Raw genomic sequence first — 19,103 nt, forward strand, 5'->3', positions numbered from 1 at the left:
CATTCACAGTTGAGACCCTAATAGTTCTCCGGATATGCAATTCTGGACCCCTGTGAGAACTACATAAATATTATACACAGTTGTAAAGAAACAGCTTCATGAGTTTTTTAAATAAAAATTTACATTGAAGTTCTTACATTAAAATCAAACATTTTACGATTGTTCAATGGTTTATGCAGCCTAAAACAGAAACATCTGGAATTGAGAGCTGGCAAATTCGCTGTTTATATCTCCTGCCACTTTCTGAATAAATGAGCATGTAGTTATCAGGAGTTTCTTTTCATAAGTATATAAACAGAGGCTTTAGAGAAGTCAAGTCACTTGATCAAAGTCTCAGAGCTAGAAAGTAGCTGACCCTAAATCTCTTTTTTAGTCATTACCTAGATTTCCTCTACTCTGAAAATAGAGATTGATTAACTCCTATTTTATACAAGGGGCACGTGTGTGAAAGATCTGATAAGATGTAAAGCATAAACTTATGTAAGTCTATTACCTCTTTCAAAAGCAACAACTCATATTTCAGAACAATCCATTTTAAAATCACAATGGATATTTTTCTACTTTGAGGACAATAAATAAATAAGAAATAATATATAACCTTTAGAATTACCTCTATATATTGTCCAGTATTTTCAATCAAGTAATTTCTTGGTTAATACCTATAGTATATTCAAAATGACTTTTAAATGCATACAACATAAAAGCTTAACGGGACTATATACGAGACTAAATACAAAGAGACACACAACTTCAGGAAGTCGTGTTTTCTAGTCTCTTTCAAGTACTGACAGAAACGTCAATTTGATCATCTTAGAAAAAAAGTTGCTTAATGCAGATATTTAAAAGTATCCACAGAATATCTTTCTATGAATGATCTATTATAGGCATTAACCTGTAAGTTCACCAGTTAGATCTGAAAATCCTTAAATTGGGGATAGAAACACCCTTTAATACATGTCATCCTATTTTAGAAATAATATAGGTGAACTCTTTTATTTATTTTTACCCGCAGAATTGCAAATACTAATATTAATAAACTGTTCCCTAGTAACAAATATTTCATGTAAAAATGCCCTATTTCCTCTTCATCAGATGTTGTTAAAGCACTGTTCATGCATTCCTAAATGATCTAATATGTTCAATCATTATAATTTGGATTTAAAATACAGCATAGCTAATAAACACTTACTCAGAAACTGTATAACCTCAGCAGAATTGTTAATAAATAGAAAAACACTGTCAGTTTTTATTTATTGAATTCATTTGCTATTATTTTTAGTTGATATTTGAGTCATTTAACAAAACTCAACCTCTAACCTTGACATTTTGGTCTTGCCATACTCGGTTATCCTTAGTAACATGTATCACCAACCTAAATTCACTACGAGAGTAATATAGTATTTGTGGGAAAAGCATGTGTTGCAGAGCAGAGAAGCCTGAATTCAGTGTTGCCATACATTAGTTAACCTAATCTCACTCCATGTTCCTATTTCCTCAATTATAAAAGAAAGAAAGTGAATATGACAACCTCACAAGCAACTTTGAAGTATTTAAATTATACATATACATATATAGTCTTAATGATATAATATATTAGCTATGTTTAATTTTATATATTATATATTAAGCATTAAATATATATGTATTTACACTGCATATATATCATTGTAGATCCTCTATAAAAATGAAATACTGAAAATAAATGAATATACTAAATATATAAAATTCTTGATAAAAAGTGCTTTCTTTTCTCTTGTGCCCTGGACATGAACTCACATTTTACAAACAAAGGAAAATCTTACTGATTCAGAATAACTTGGGAGAATAAAGAATCATCCAAATTAGTGAAAGAACTCAGGCTATAATTTTTTTATAGAGTTTTATCAAAATTGCTAATTCTCACAATGTTTCCAAATGGAGGCCACTACTTTAAAAAAATAGATAAATCATCTAAAATAAATGCGACTTCCTTACATATACACCATAAGTAATCGTAAATACTACCAAGTGCTTACTATGTGCCAGCTGCTAGTCTAAGTGCTTTTAAACATAATACAGTAATTGTAAACCTCTAGGGTAGCAACTTTTTACTGATGAGGAAGCTAAGACCTCCCCATGTGACCTGCCCAAGGGCACAACTCATACTAAGTGACAGAGTGGTCTAACAGCAGGGTTCATGTCCTTTCCACTACTCCTCTACAATAAATGTGAAAAGCAAGTTTTCTCTCAAACACATAAAACATGTAATCTTCCAGTGTTGTTTACATTATTATGTTGCTGAGTCAAAATTAATTCTTGATAAAATACATGCTGTGTCACTTATAATTAGCCAATTGTAAATTAAATAATATAGTGCAAATACATCCATCTCTGTTGATTGTTTTAAACAAAAAGATAATATTAAAAACAAATTTTACCAACTGAATTTGGATTTTGCAACGTATACTTTCATGTAAGAGTAATCATTGTCAATATATCGAATTATACATTAGTTCCAAAAGTTGCTTATTAATAAGTTATAATTGCGATAACAAAATTTTGCTGATTCTTTTCATTCACATTTAAAAAGAAGAGTTGAAATAAGTAGGAGTACAATATTCTTCTCAGGTATGTACAATATGAAAACATTAATTCATCAAGATTTAGAAGAAAATAAATCTTTGATTATACCCTTGATTTTTAATTTCTTCAATAATCCCAAGAGAGGGGTTAAATGTAAATTTAGAAATTAGAAAGTAGCAAATGACTATTAATCAAAATGATAGCAGAAATGCATTCCTGAGTGTAAGGCTTATAAAAAAAGAAGCAAAAGTTATTTAAAAGGCTACATAATCTGATCTGATTTTTAAGATTTTTGTCAAACCATGCCTACAATATTTCTGTGCTGTTTTGTTTTGCTTGCAAGCAGGGGACAGAATTAAATGAGCCCAAGTTTCCTTTCTAAGCTATGGTATAAGTTCATGAGTCCCCAACTCAGTATATGTTAGGGTATCCACAATAAAAGAGTTACACAATTCTGCCTTTGTAATTCATTTTATGTTCTTAGTTCCCCAGTCAGTACCTCATTTAAGAATATCTCTAATGTGAGTGGTGAAAGTTAAAAAATATTCATATATTCTAGCAAAACTATACAAAATTTGGACAAAGGAGATCTGTAGATACCTTACTGTAATGAGTGAAAACAAATCTCAAAGTTTCTAGCTACAAGTGATACCCATGGAAGTATTTGATCTCTAGAGGTAGTTAAAATTCTTTTAATTTGGATCAAACCAATTAAAGGCTTTATAAATGTTTGGTTGTTGAGTTCAGAAAATATAAAAATAATGCATGGCCTATTGACATCTTTTTAAAACAAGAAAAGAAAAATAGCCCTCTAAAACACCAACACTTTTCAGTAGAGTTTTACAATTTTTCAAGAAACCAAAAATTCAGTGTCACATTACAAAATGTATTTGAATTGATTGGCAAAACACTAAGGTTAGTAGCATTAATTGCTTAGAATGTGATGTGATATAAAATTATTCACGTGTTTGTGAACATAAAATCATTGTGTTGTGTCTTTTTGATTCAGAGACTCCTATCATATAAAAACTCTTAACCCTTTAATTTAATTCAGAAAATATAATGTATTTAATGCTGTGTTACACCAGGTTAATCCATTCTCCACTGTGAAGGGCACAAATTTCAGCAATAACATATTCTGTTCCACTCTCATCCATATAAATATTGTTTACACTCTAGGACTATTGCTTCAGGAAATTATTGATGAGAGCAGCTGCTCTTTCAGAAGAAAAGTAAAAAGGTCCTTTCTGTCCAACCAGGGGCACTTTCAGTCCCTTGCTTTATCTCTATGGCACAGAAGCATGCAAGATTGGATTTCAGACTTTGAAATAAAAAAATAATAATAATAAAATAAAAATCTTCAGAAAGAAAATCTAAAACTTCACTTGGTAACTTTTGTCAAGCTCTGAGCCATCTTCCTTAACTCAGAATCCTTTGTGAAAAATGAAATAAAAAGCAGAGCCTAAGCTATTCAGTGTTATCAGCATCCAACTTCAAATGCAACTCTTTGCTATTGAAGTGAACATTGTAATTGCAATTATAACTCTACACTGGTTCATGCATAAATTATTCAAATTTGGGCAATAGATTATTCAAACATTATCTGCAAGAAAGCCTTCTAAAAGCTCACTAGCAATTATAATACAACCCTTTACTAATAAATGCCATACAATTAAAAGCTTAATGTATTTTTAGACCCTAAAATGGTTAACAAAGTTGTTTTAACACAAATCTATTTTCAGATAACTCCTTATTAAAAATTTCTCTCATCAAATCTCAAAAAAATCACCTTCTTTCTCTGAAAAGACTGAAAGTTCATCTCCATTGTTCAAAGTGAGTATCTATATTTCAAAGGACTAACGTCTTTTATAAAAACATGGAAATCTGGATATCACTGGGAAAAAAAAGGAGATTCTCAATTATTGTTAAAATGTCAGTATAATGTCAACTCATATGACCTAACTGACTTCCTGCACCAAGTTGCATAAAACTGTTCACATGACAAGTTAAATTGAGCATTACATTTTATCTGAGTTCTAAAGTTAATCATTTGGACTCGGTCTTTGTAAAGGTCATAAAATTCACAAATCCTGGGGCATGTTGTTGCTTTTGTTGTAGACTATGTAAATTGCCTCTTTAAACATTATGTAATCTGCTATTTATACAGACATACCACCTAAGGTCCCTGATTGCCTTGCCAAAGCCTTGTAAGTCAGTACTATAGAATGCTTTACTCAATTATTGTCTAAGCCATCATGAGGATCACTTATAGTGACTTTAATTCAGTGAATGTTTTTAAATTAGAGACTCAATAAATGTTTACTGCTTAACCTCTGGACAAAGAATTTGTTACTCATTTACTGAAATATCCAGAGGTAAGTCGTGATTCTACCATGACTGGGTCTCTTATACCTATTGCTTCTCATTGGTTCTAAAGAAGTCATATAACTACCTATTCCTGAGCCATGCACTAGGGCAGCTGAAATGTAATTCTCAGCTTGGCTAAGCCTGGGTCACATGACCAGGGATAACTGATGTAAACTTACAATCACACTCTCATCTCTTCTTGTTATTTGTATGTTTTAAATATAAATATTTCCTTGTCTTGGCTATACACAGATGACAAAATATCAGGAACTTGTCTTGTTATTCATTATCTATATCGTTTAAAGTTTGGATGAAAATTTATCTTCCATACCTGAATAATACCTATCACCTCTGTGTGAAAAGTAGAATATTGTATTTTGTCTTACTCTTAACTCACAATTTTCTCCTATTGAAGGGAAGAATTCACAGTATGGTTCTAATAGCTGTTATTTGGCCAACGTAGCAGAGGTGCACAGGGTGTACTACATACGCATTTCTGCTCAGGTATATATCTGTTTTTATACTCCACATCATTCCATAAAAGATTTCCACTTGATTAACAAGAAAACATGCTATATGACAAGATGAAACCAAATAGATGTTGGCATCACAGCTAAAGAAAAACAAGAGCAGTGAGACAGCAGCAATAAATTTAGGGGAAAAATCATAATAACTGCCATTAATTTGTACATAATTAGTAGAGAAACACTGTAAATTTGTTTTTATGCTTCAGACCAGGAAGCCCAAGATGAACATGATCATCTTGCTGAGTTTCTATAAGACTTTAAATACACACACACACACACACACACACACACACACACAGATTCCTGTACATAGTTAAAAACAATAATATCTGATTTTTCTCCCTCACTGAAGGGAGCCAGGAACACAAAAAGGTAGCACTGGTCAGAAGGTAACCTTCGAGAAAGTGTTGAGTTAGTAGTCACGATTCTACAGTAATAAGTAAAGGCCTGCAGCCTTATTTTTATTCTGTTTATGAAGCCCTGGGACAGAGAAAGAGAAGAGATGCAGGTTAAGGATGTGCCATAAACTCCTCAATGTACAAGTATGGAATGGATATAAAGCTATTAGCAGAATTTTTGCTGCCAGCAAAGAAAAATTCATGTATACAGGAGAAGCAGTTTGTCAGGTAGAACTGTCTAAGAAGTAAAAGCAAAATCCCGTCCTCATCTTTCTTTTGTTATTCTAAAAATTAAATTACTATAAACACCTTGCATATCAACATTGTTTATCATTACTCAAACACACTTTTAAGGCCAAAAGAACTAGAGAGTATATTTTCATAAACTAAATAGCATTAATTTTCTTCTTTCAACTTCGATGGAGAATAAAGTTATTAGATTTTTGGATTTACATTAATGAATAATTTAGGAGTTATGAAGAAGACACTAATTGTTGATGGAGTAACCTTCCCTGAACATTCTATTAAAATAAGCAGAGACCCTCAGGGTATTTTTGTCAGTCGAAGGAAAGCCACTTTATTTCACTCTAGGAAATTGTATAGTTCAATGCTGCATTAACTGAAAGAAACAGTTTTAAGCAACACTGTTGCTTATGCATACCAATGGAAAATCTCAAAAGAATATTATTTCTGATTTTAGGATGAAAAATAAAACAGTAACAGACAACATGGAACAAAGTCATAAACAAAATTAGGGGAAACCATAAAGAATTTCACAAAAGAGCAATTATCTCAACAGCATTACCTACACAGCTTATCTGTAGTACAGTCAGTAGTTAAATCAATTGGTAATGAACTCATGGACTGTAAAAGACATCAACAAACAAATAACCCAAAAAAGAGATACAGTCAATTCATATTTACTAAGTGCCTACTACGTAGGAGATGATTTTCAAGACATAGAAGCCAGAGAAACCTCTAATATTTGTGAATTATAAAATCTTACCTTTTTTTTTCTTTTTTTAAAATAAAGTTTATTGGGGTGACAACTGAATTGTTAGTAAAGTTACATAGATTTCACGTGTATAACTCTGTATTACATCATCTATAAACCACATTGTGTGTTCACCACCCAGAGTCAGTTCTCCTTCCATCACCATATATTTGATCCCCTTTACCCTCATCTACCACCCCGTTTCCCACTTACCCTCTGGTAAACACGAAACTATTGTCTGTGTCTATGAGTTTTTGTTTCTCATCTGTTTGTCTTGTTCTTTTGTTGCTTTTGGTTTATATACCACATAACAGTGAAATTATATGGGTCTCTTCTTTTTCTGTCTGACTTATTTCACTTAGCATTAAAATCTCACGATCCATCCATGTTATCACAAATGGTCCTATTTCATCTTTTCTTACTGCCGAATAGTATTCCATTGTCTATATATGCTACAACTTCTTTATCCATTCATCTATCGAAGGACATTTTGGTTGTTTCCTTGTCTTGGCCACCATAAATAAAGCTGCAATGAACATTGGATAAATGTTTTCAGATTTTTGGGGTAGACACCCAGGCAAGGGATTGCTGGGTCATATGGTAATTCTATTCATAATTTTTTGAGGAACCTCCACACTGCCTTTCACAGCAGCTGTAACAGTCTGCATTCCCACCAGGAGTGTATGAGGGTTCCTTTTTTTCCACAGCCTCTCCAACACTTGTTACTATTTGTCATGTTGATGATAGCCATTCTGACTGGGGTGAGGTGATATCTCATTGTGGTTTTCATTTGCATTTCTCTGATGATTAGAGATGTAGAGCATTTTTTTCATATGTCTATTTGCCATTTGTATGTCTGCTTTGGAGAAATATCTCTTCTCTGCCCATTTTTCAATTGGATTGTTTGGTTTTTTGTTGTTGAGTTTCATGAGTTCCTTGTATATTTTGGATATTAGCCCCTTATCAGAGGCACTGTTTGCAAAAATCTTCTCGGATTCAGTTGGTTAACTCTTTATTTTCTCGATGGCTTCTTTTGCTGTGCAGAAGCTTTTAAGTTTGATATATTCACATTCATTTATTTTAGCTTTTACTTCCCTTGCCTTTGGAGTCAAATTCATAAAATGTTATTTGAACCCAAGGTCCATAAGTTTAGTACCTATGTTTTCTTCTATGCAGTTTATTGTTTCAAGTCTAATGTTTAAGTCTTTGATCCATTTTGAATTAATTTTTGGTACATGGTGACAGATACCAGTCCAGTTTCATTCTTTTGCACGTGGCTTTTCAATTCTGCCAGCACCATTTATTAAAGAGGCTGTCTTTTCTCCATTGTATGTTTTTTGCTTCTTCGCCAAAAATTGTCTGTCCATATTTATGTGGTTTTATTTCTGAGTTCTCAATTCTATTCCATTGGTCTACGTGTCTGTTTTTTTTTTTTGCAAGTACCATGCTGTTTTGATTATTGTTGCCCTATAGTACAAGCTAAAGTCAGGGAGTGTGATACATCCAGTATTGTTCTTTTTTCTTAAGATTGCTTTGGCTATTCAGGGTCTTTTGTGGTTCCAAACAAACCTGATGATTTTTTGTTCCATTTCTTTTAAAAATGCCATTGGGATTTTGATGGGGATTACATTAAATCTGTATATTGCTTTGGGTAATATGGCCATTTTAATTTTGTTGATTCTTCAATCCATGAGCACAGAATGTCTTTCCATTTCTTTGTGTCTTCTTCAATTTCTTTTAAAAATGTCTTACAGCTTTCAGCATATAAATCCTTCACATTCTTGGTTAATTTTATTCCTAGGTATTTTATTCTTTTTGCTGCAATTGCAAAAGGAATTGTTTTTTTTAATTTCTTTTTCTGAGATTTCATTGTTAGTATATAGGAATGCAATGGACTTTTGTACGTTGATTTTGTAGCCAGCAACTTTACTGTATTGCTTGATTGTTTCTAATAGCTTTTTGGTGGAGTCTTTAGGGTTTTCTATATATAGCATCATGTCATCTGCAAAGAGTGACAATTTAACTTTTTATTCCCAATTTGGATGCCTTTTATTTCTTTCTCTTGCCTGATTGCTCTGGCAAGGACTTCCAACACTATGTTGAAAATCAGAGGTGATAGGGGCAGCCCTGTCGTGTTCCTGAACGTAGATCAAAGGGCGTCAGTTTTCACCATTAATTATGAGATTAGCTGAGGGTTTGTCATATATGGACTTTATGATGTTAAGGTATTTTCCTTCTCTACCTATTTAATTGTTTTAATCATAAATGGATGTTGTATCTTGTCAAATGCTCTTTCTGCATCAATTGAAATAATCATATGATTTTTGTCCTTTATTTTGTTTATGTGATGTATCACATTGATGGATTTGCGGATGTTGAACCATCCTTGTGCCCCTGGGATGAACCCTACTTGGTCATGATGAATAATCTTTTAAATGCACTGTTGCATTCGATTTGCAAGAATTTTGTTTAGGATTTTTGCATCTGTATTCATCAGAGATATTGGTCTGTAGTTCTCTTTTTTTCTGTTGTCTTATCAGGTTTTGGTATCAGGGTAATGGTGACCTCATAAAATGAGTAAGGGAGTACTGTCTCTTCTTCCATTTTTTGGAAGAGTTTGAGCAAGATTGCCATTAGATCCTCTTTGAAGGTTTGGTAGAATTCACTAGTGAAGCCATCTGGTCCCGGACTTTTGCTTTTGGGGAGGTTTTGGATGACTGATTCAATTCCGTTACTGGTTATCGGTCTGTTTAGACTTTTTAGTTCACATGGTTCAAACTAGGAAGGCTATATGTTTCTAAGAACTTGTCCATTTCTTCTAGGTTATTGAATTTGGTAGTCCTTCATAGTGTTCTTGGAATATCTTTTGTAGTTCTGTGGCATCCGTGATAACTTCCCTTTTTCATTTCTTATTTTGTTAGTGTCTTCTCTCTTTTATCTTAGTGAGCTTAGCCAAGGGTTTGTCAATTTTGTTAATCTTTTCAAAGAATCAGCTCTTTGTCACATTAATTTTTTCTATTTTCTTTTTGTTCTCTATATCATTTAGTTCTGCTCTGATTTTTATTATTTCCTTTCTTTTGCTGACGTTGAGTTTCATTTGTTCATTTCTTTCTAGTTCTTTAAGGTGTAACGTGAGGTTATTTATTCGGGATTTTTCTTGTTTCTTGAGATAGGCCTGTAATGACATAAATGTCCCTCTTAAAACTGCTTTCGCTTCATACCCAAAATTTCGGTAGGATGTATTTCATTGTCATTTGTTTCTATATATCTTTTGATCTTTTCTCTAATTTCTTCTTTGACCCAGTGGTTCTTTAAAAGTATGTTGTTTAATCTCCCGGTATCTGTGATTTTTCCTGCTTTCTTTTTGCAGTTGATATCCGATTTCAAAGCGTTGTGATCAGAGAATATGCTTGGTATGATTTCAATATTCTTAAATTTGCTGAGGTTAGTTTTATGTCCCAATACATGGTCTATCCTTGAGAATGATCCATGTACACTCGAAAAAAATGTACAGCCTCATGTTTTAGGATGAAGTCCTCTATAAATGTAAATTATGTCCCTTTCATCTAATGTGTCATTTAGGGCTGCTATTTCATTGTTTATTTTCTGTTTGGATGATCAATACATAGCTGTCAATGACGTACTTAGGTCCCCTAGTATAATTGTATTTTGGTCAATTTCTCCCTTCAGTTCTGTTAGTAGTTGCTTGGTATATTTTGATGCTCCCTGATTGGGGGCAAAACTATTGATGACTGTTATGTCTTCTTGTTGTATAGTCCCTTTTACCATTATGAAATGTCCATCTTTGTCTCTTGTTACCTTTTTCTCCCTGAAGTCTGTTTCATCTGATATCATCATAGCTACACCTGATTTTCTCTGGATACCATTTGCTTGTAGTGGCAATTTCCACCCTTTCACTTTGAGTCTATGCTTGTCCTTGTTGCTGAGATGTGTCTCTTGGAGACAGCATATGTTTGGGTTTATTTTTTTGATCCAATCTGCTGCTCTGTGCCTTTTTATTGGTGAGTTCAGTCCATTTACATTTAGGGTGACTATAGATATGTGATGATTTCCTATCATTCTATCTTAAGTTTTCTGGTAAGACTGTGTCTCCATTGTTTCTTTGCCTTTTTGTTGTTGTCTGTTATTTATGTGTGGTGGTATTCTATGATGTTTCACTTTGTTTCTTCTTTGAGTACAGTATATATTTCAGTTCTGGATTTTTTTTGAGTGGTTACCCTTAAGTTTATGTAAAGGAAAGTTTGATATTTAGACTATCCCATTTTCTTCAGCATGTCTACTTTCTCCATTCACATATACCAGTTCAGGCCTTTACTCTCCCCCTTTTTATGTTTTGGTTGCCATAAATTGTCCCTGTTGATGGTGCTCGAATAGACTCCTTTAGTATTTCTTGTAGTGCAGGTCGTGTATTAGAAAATTCTCTCAGCTTCTGTATGTCTGGAAAGGTCTTTATTCCTCCTTCATATCTGAAGAATATCTTTGCTGGATATGTTATTCTTGGCTCAGAATTTCTCTCTTTCAATAGATTGAATATTTTGTTTCACTCCCTCCTGGCTTGTAGAGTTTCTGCTGAAAAATCTGATGATAATCTAATGTGCTATCCTTTGTAGGTTACCATCTTCTTTTCCTCAGCTGCTTGAGGATTCTTTCTTTGTCGTTGATTTTTGACAGCTTCAATACAATGTGCCTTGGAGAAGGCCTGTTGGGATCAAGGTAATTAGGTGTTCTATTTGCTTCTTGGATTTGAGGATTCAGTTTTTTTCCACAAGTTTGAGAAATTCTCATCAACTATTTGTTTGAATATACTCTCTTTTCTTTCTCTCTTTCTTCTCTTTCTGGTATGTCCATTATTCTTATATTGCTCTTTCTGATGGAGTCAGAAAGTTCTTGTAGAGTTCTTTCATTTCTTTTAAGTCTCAAGTCTCTTTTTCCATCCGTGTCATTTCCAAGTTTCTATATTCGATATCACTGTCTTTCCTCCATCTGGTCAATTCTATTATCTAAGCTGGATATTTTATTGTTAATTTCTTCTATTGAGTTCTTAATCTCCAGAAATTCTATTTGGTTCTTTTTCAAGATTTCAATCTCTTTTGTAAAATGCTCATGGTGTTCTTTGATTGTGTTTCTGAGTTCATTCAACTGCCTTTCTGTGTTTTCTTGCATCTCCTTGAGTTTTTTTATAACTGCAATGCTTGAGTTCTCTGTCATTTAAGTCACATATTTCCATATCTTTAAATTCCTTTTCTGGAGACTTTTCACTTTTTTTCTGAGCTGTCTTGTTGCCTTGGTTATTCATGGCAATTAATGTTTTATTATTTCTATTCCTAGACATCTACAGGAGTGGGTTCTGCAACAGGTTGATAAGAAAAGGTCTTTTTTTTTTCCCACTACGTGTTTGTAGAATGTTTTATTTTCTCTCCAACTGTAGCCTTTTTTTCTCTCTCATACTGTAGTGTTATGTTTCCTCTGCACTATTCCAGCTTCTTACAGAATGGGGGATTCCCTGGAAGGTGGGCTTCTCCTCTGTTAACAGTTCACCTGGTTCATAGGACACCACATCCTTGTGGGTATGCAGAGAGCTGCTGAAGTTCCAAAGCTCTTCCTGCACCAGATTCAGAGCCAGTGTGTTTCATCCGTTCTGTTTACTCCTGCAGGGATCCGCCCAGATAGGTGGGGACAGGGTGGGGTGAGTTGTGAGAATTGTCCCAGAGCAATGGCAGTGACCATCACCATAGCCTGTCCTGCTTCCACAGCTCTCTCTTCTTTGCTGGAATTTGTTGGGTTGCGAATCTGTGTCTGAAGACCACAGTTCTCCGAACTGCAAATATTGTGTTCTTCTGATCTGACACTGCTACGGTTCCGCTTCTAGTACTGGACAGATGGGGGCAGAGCGAGCTCTGGGAGGGTAGGGAGAGGGCTGCTAGTCTCAGTGCCTAAGCCTTCCATTCTCTGTGGCTGTGAAGGCTTAAACCACCGTTTTCAGCTTTCTTCCCTCAGTCTTTGCTCCGAGGTCTCTGCCATGAGCATTAGGTTCAACCATGTTATATGCTGTCCCCTCAGCACTGTGGGCCATAAGAAGAGCCCTAGCAGTCCAAGTTCTTCCCTCTCTCACAGCTGCACTAGTTCCAGTATACAGCGAGCTCAGAACACTTAGCTAGGTCCACGGCCTGTGCCCATGCGGCTCCGTCTCCTCACTTCTCCCTTCCCCCTCCCCTGCTCATGCAATTTTCCCACCTTTAGGTGAATTGAGTAGTGAGCCTCTTCATCTTGCCTATCTGCTGTGCAGTGAGTACTTTGTGGAATTATGGTTGTTCAATTTGTTGTAAATTACAGGGGAGATTTCCAGAGGCTCACCTCACACCACCATTTTGATCAAGAGTGAAAAGTTTACCAATATTAAATGTACTATAAGAAGTAAACATCAGGCCAAAGAGAAAGTAAGATACAGCATTATATTCTATTTCTAGGATTCTTCCTATTTCTAGGATTTAGTTTTTGCAATGCTGCATTCATTTTAATAAAGAAAAATAGATGTGATGTTAAACAGAACAAAACAGAGAATAAGTATAATAATTTCTAAGGCAGATTTATTTGGATGAAGAGTTTGAAACTGGAGTGAGGCATGAGGGAAAATGGTTAAGAGACCAGTTTGCTAGGAAGCAAAACTCATTCCTTGCATTATATGGGGTAGAGTTTAAAGCAAATTAGAAAAATAAAATTTTGAATGGCTGTGTCTCCATCCTACCCTGATCAGAGTCAGCATGTTTCCACATGGAAAACAGACCATAAGAAATACTGCAAAATATTTGGATCATGGGATTATGGTTATTTTCATCTTATACATTTTTGCATTTTCCAATTTTTCTGCAACAAATACGAATCACTTCTAAAACCAGAAAAAAATCAATAAATTATACTTCAAATTAAGTATAATATAATGTTAAAACTAATAAAAGTTAATCTGCATTTGCTTTCACATGTTCCAAAGTACATTAAATGATATTTCACATTTATGTAAATATATACATACTTGAATGCACACTTGCATACATATATTGCTCATATATTATACCTTCAGCATAGAGTTATTGGTTTCCACTTCACTGTGCAAGTCAAGGTTCCATTAGCATGGGATCATGCTGTGAAAACTACCAACTGTTAAGAATGATGAAGACATCATTGATTTTCACATCTCTGGTCAATCTTGCAGAATGCTTAAAATAACCATATATTTCCAAATGTAATGCGAAAATATACATTCAAACTTTTTATTAACTCTCAAAGTTTGTATATTTTCAATTTATAGCTATGGAGACAGATTAATATGCCTTCTATGGTTATTTAATGCTAAGTAAAATCTCTGTTAATTTAGTATATTGAAGAAATGTCTATTTATTTTTGTATATTAAAGAAACTCCAAATAACTGTAGGTTTTCAATTCAGTATGATTTTCAAGCAGAAATATACGCAAACATATTGGACTGGAGTGAGAGTGTGAACTTAGGAAAGATGTAAAGCTTTTTCTCCACTTAGAACAAAAAGCAACTACAAACCCAATTAAGTGTTGGAATTTCATAATTTTCTACTATTTTATTAGGAAGCATGGTACCCTAAAGTGGATGTCAGAAAATATAAGGCCTTATCTCTCCAACTCTTGCATCACATGCATACACACAAGTTGTATTTGTATGCAACTTCAAGAAAATATAAATAAATACAGACCAGGTGCCAGAGACAGGAACTCCCACCTGGTCCTCAATCATCATCTATTCTTGGATACTTCAGACCTTGTCTCATGTGGTACTTGGTCATTAGCAAATGCCTGTTGCTGCTGTGAAATTCTTTCTGAAACTCAAAATTCCTTCCAGGCCCTAGATTCTCATGGTCAATTACTTGCCACTCTGAGATATACAGTAATTTATTCTCTGACTTCAAACCCAACTGAGCTGCTAGGTAACTAGATGAAGCTAAGACCCTTATCTACCTAGACACACCACATAGTTTATTCTTTGGTGTCCTCCCTGCTGGAAGATCTCTTCCAAAGAAGTGAGCCACAGGTATCTTCTACTCTCATATTGCAGAAACCTGCTTACAGTATGTTACCACTGTGAAAAGAACATGAGTGAAGAAAATAGGCACACATAGCTCCTTCTACAGGATAATCTGATGACATTATTTTCACTTTACCTTCAAATTTTTCCTTCTCTGTTACCCAAATAACATTTTTGTGTCTTGAGAAAACTTGCTCTTTTGCAGTATACATTTTTCGTATACTTTGTGTGTGGTGTGTGATCCCATCTGAAATAGTTTATACTTCCAGATGCTCCTGCAATATCTTGCCAGATTCTTTTGCTTTGACCTAATACTCAGGGATATTCAATACCTTCTTGTTACCTCTTAAAAGAAATATGCCTTTCTTAGTTTGTTGTGCAAGTCTGCTGAGAAATCTGAATTCATCATAACTTTTCCACAGCTACCACCTAAAACCACCACCTTGTGAGACTGGTTTCATCATTGCTCTCAATAAACATATATCACCCCAGCTTCAATCTTGTTAATCTTACTCACCGTGTTACTTAACCCGTCTTGATCACTCATTGGTTAGGCAATCATAAACAATGTATACATCACCTTTTGTTATTTGCAGTACTTCCTATTCTTACTATATTTGAATTATTTTACATGCTTATATATGATTGTACTGGGAGCTTCACACAGATAGAGTCCATGGTATGCAGTATACATGGACAAAATGCAATAAATATAGCAAAACGAATTTAATGAGTATGTGGAATCCTAAAGAGAGAAAGTGAGTATGGCTGTTTCAGACATTGTTTCTCTATTATGATCCAAGTAAATACAAAACACACCAGTAAATAAATACTGAATTGCTTTCTTTCTGCCATGTACACATTCCAGAGTATTTTCATATTACAAAAACTAAATATGCTAATACAAATTTAATGTTCTGCTTATATCTCTTGACTTATAATAGCTTGATAATTCTTGACACAACTGCTTTCACTGATGCAATGCTCTAATCTAATAGATTAAGAAGGCTTGTTTATTCCTCAGTCTTTTAGAAATAAAAATCTCAGCTTGCTCTGGCTTTTTCTTCCTACGTGCTTTCTACTTGAATGCATTGTTTAAAGTAAAAATATGTTAAAAAAATTAAAAAATAAAGTAAAAATATGTGTGTGAGTCTATTCCTATTGGATATTTTATGTTCATTTATTTGGAGAGATACAAAAACAAGAACAAAATTACCATCTTTGTATATTTAAATAATTCACATTGCCAGAGGTCCTTTATGCTTATTAAAACTGGGGTATCTTCCAATAATCTGTGAGAGATTGTGTTAAATGATGGATCTCTAGACACAATTTTCTTCCTCATTTCTATTTCACTTTCACTTCTGGTATTAGATATTTAAGGCATTGGTGAAAATAAAACTTTAGTGTTGCATTATTTTATTGGGAAATTTTTATTTCCCATGGGATAATATTATTTCTGGAAGCACATTCAAGATCATCTCTAAGGGTTGTATTCATTCTTTACCTGGGGATATCTCAACTAGGAAGTAAGCTCCAGGGACATTTTCTCTTTGCTGCTGAATTTACACCACCTGAAAGAATCCCTGGTATTCAATAAACATTTTTTAAAATAAAAAATGACTAAATTAGAAAAAGATTATTTTTTCTATATATATACTTTCATTTTTCTTTCGTATGCCTTTCTTAAAAGTGACTAACCCCATTTTCCTCCCTGGGCTACAAATCGTACAATATCTTCAGGAACTAATGGACAGAAACAGTTTTAAACTGTACTTACTGATAGTAGAATACAATTGATGTGGACTCAGCAAATATTTATGGACATAATATAAATAATGATAAGTATTATGTAAATTTACCCCCCCACCCTCCAGAAATGTTCCTTGATTTTCTCAAGCTTTACCAAGTTTTCAAAAGCACAATAGAAGTTAAGTTTTTAAAGCTATTTTCCTATAGGAACCTAGGAAGGAAGTAAATGCTACCACTCCTCAGTCTATGTCACACAACATTTAATGGTAGAATGAAAAGAAAGAAGGAGGGGGAGAGGGAGGTAGGGAGAGAGGGAGCGGGAGAGAAAAGAAAACAGAGAGAGAGAGAGAGATTAACTGTATCAAAATATGCAATTTATTTAAAAAATCATTTAGCTATTTTAAATCATATACATTTAAACAACTAATTAGCTTACAGATATTAATATCTCACTTTAAACAGAATTTCTTATACACACTTGTTCAGAAGACTGTCATCACATAAATATAGCATCTGAGTAAATCTCCAAGAAAATCTTGAGCTCTTAGAAGCTCTGACTTCTTTAATTACATTATATATTACTAAATTTCTTTTACATTTGATTGAATTAATATTTAAGAAGCAAAGCCAATTAATATTTAACTTTTGTTGCAGGAGCTCACTATGTGGCAGTGATTCCTTTATAAGAACAAGGAATCCACAGACCTCCAGCTGTGACAGAAATAGGATTGAAGAAGTGTTCCTCTGTCAGCTCACCTTTTCATTGTTAGCATGCTACTTACAACAATAAATCATTTCAAGAGGCATGTTTCACACTATCATTTCTGCCTGCTTTACTTGATCTTCACTTTTGGATTCATGTTGAGATATACTTTGCATTTTTATAGAAAGCTTTATTCAAAGTTAAACTTGTTTTTTAATGTTGAATCACAGAACTTCTATCTTGAAGTATTAAAATTGTTCATATTTTGAATCTGAAAAAATGGAGGCATCAAATAGGAATATAAATAGTTTTGTAATTTTACTATTGAATTGTTATTCTAAAGGCCAGACCCTTTAGGGTTTTTATTCTTTATTTTTACTTTTTAAGATAGTTTATCTACAAACATACAGACACATTAAAAGCCACTGTAGAGACGTCATCAAAATGGCAGCGTGAGGTGAGCCTCTATAAATCTCCCCTGGAATTTACAAATAATCGAACAACTATAACTCCACAAAGGAATCCCTGAATAGCAAACAGGCAAGACGAAGAGTCCCACTACTGCATTCACCTAAAGGTGGGTGAATCCCGCAAGCGGGGAAGGAGGGAAGGGAGAAGTGATAAGATGGAGCCTCGTAGGCACAGGACGGAGACCTAGCTCAGTTCTCCAAGCTTGCTGCATCCCGGAACTACCACAGCTGTGGGAGAGGGAAGAACTTGGACTGCTAGGGCTCCGTCTATGGCCCACATGCCTGAGGGGACAGCATATAACACAGCTGAACCCAACAGTCAAGGCAGAGACCTTGGAGCAAAGACTGAGGGAAGAAGGCTGAAAACGGTGGTTTAAGCCCTCACTGCCACAGAGAATGGAAGCTTTAGGCTAGCTGCCCCCTCCTTACCCTCCCAGAGCTCACTCCGCGCCCATCTACACAGTGCTAGAAGCGGAACAGTAGCAGTGTCAGATCAAAAGAACAGAATATTTGCAGTTCGGAGAACTGTGTACCTCAGACACTGATTCACAGCCCAACCAGTTGAGGCAAAGAAGAGGGAGCTGAGGAAGCAGGACCGACTGTGGTGGTGGTCACCCCCCATTGCTCTGGGTACCTCTCAAAATTCACCCCGCCCCTGGCCCCACCAATCTGGGCAGATCCCTGCAGGAGTAAACAGAACTGATATAACATACCGGCTCTGAATCTGGTTCAGGAAGAACTTTGGAACTTCAAAAGCTCTCCGCATATCCACACGGACATTGCGCCCTGTGACCCAGGCAAACTATTAACAAAGGAGAAGCTGGTCTCCCAGGGAATCCTGCCATTGGGTGAGAAGCTTGAATAGTGGAGAGAAAACATAGCACTACCATGTGAGAGAATAAAAGGCTGCAGTTGGAGAGAAAATAAAACATTCTAACAACAAGTACTGGAAAACAAATAAGACATCTTCCTATTAATCTGTTGCAGAAGCCACTCTGGTAGATGTCTAGGAAGAGAAATAATAAATCAGTAATTGCCATGAAAAACCAAGGCAACAAGACAGCTCAGAAAAAAAGTGAAAAGTCTCCAGAAAAGGAACTTAAAGATATGGAAATATGTGACTTAAATGACAGAGAATTCAAGATTGCAGTTCTGAAAAACTCAATGAGATTCAAGAAAACACAGAAAGGCAGTTGAATGAACTCAGAAACAATCAAAGAACAAAGTGAGCATTTTATGAAAAAGATTAAAATTTTAA

Source organism: Rhinolophus hipposideros (assembly GCF_964194185.1).
Source record: "Rhinolophus hipposideros genome assembly, chromosome: 6".
NCBI classification, from domain to species: Eukaryota; Metazoa; Chordata; class Mammalia; order Chiroptera; family Rhinolophidae; genus Rhinolophus; species Rhinolophus hipposideros.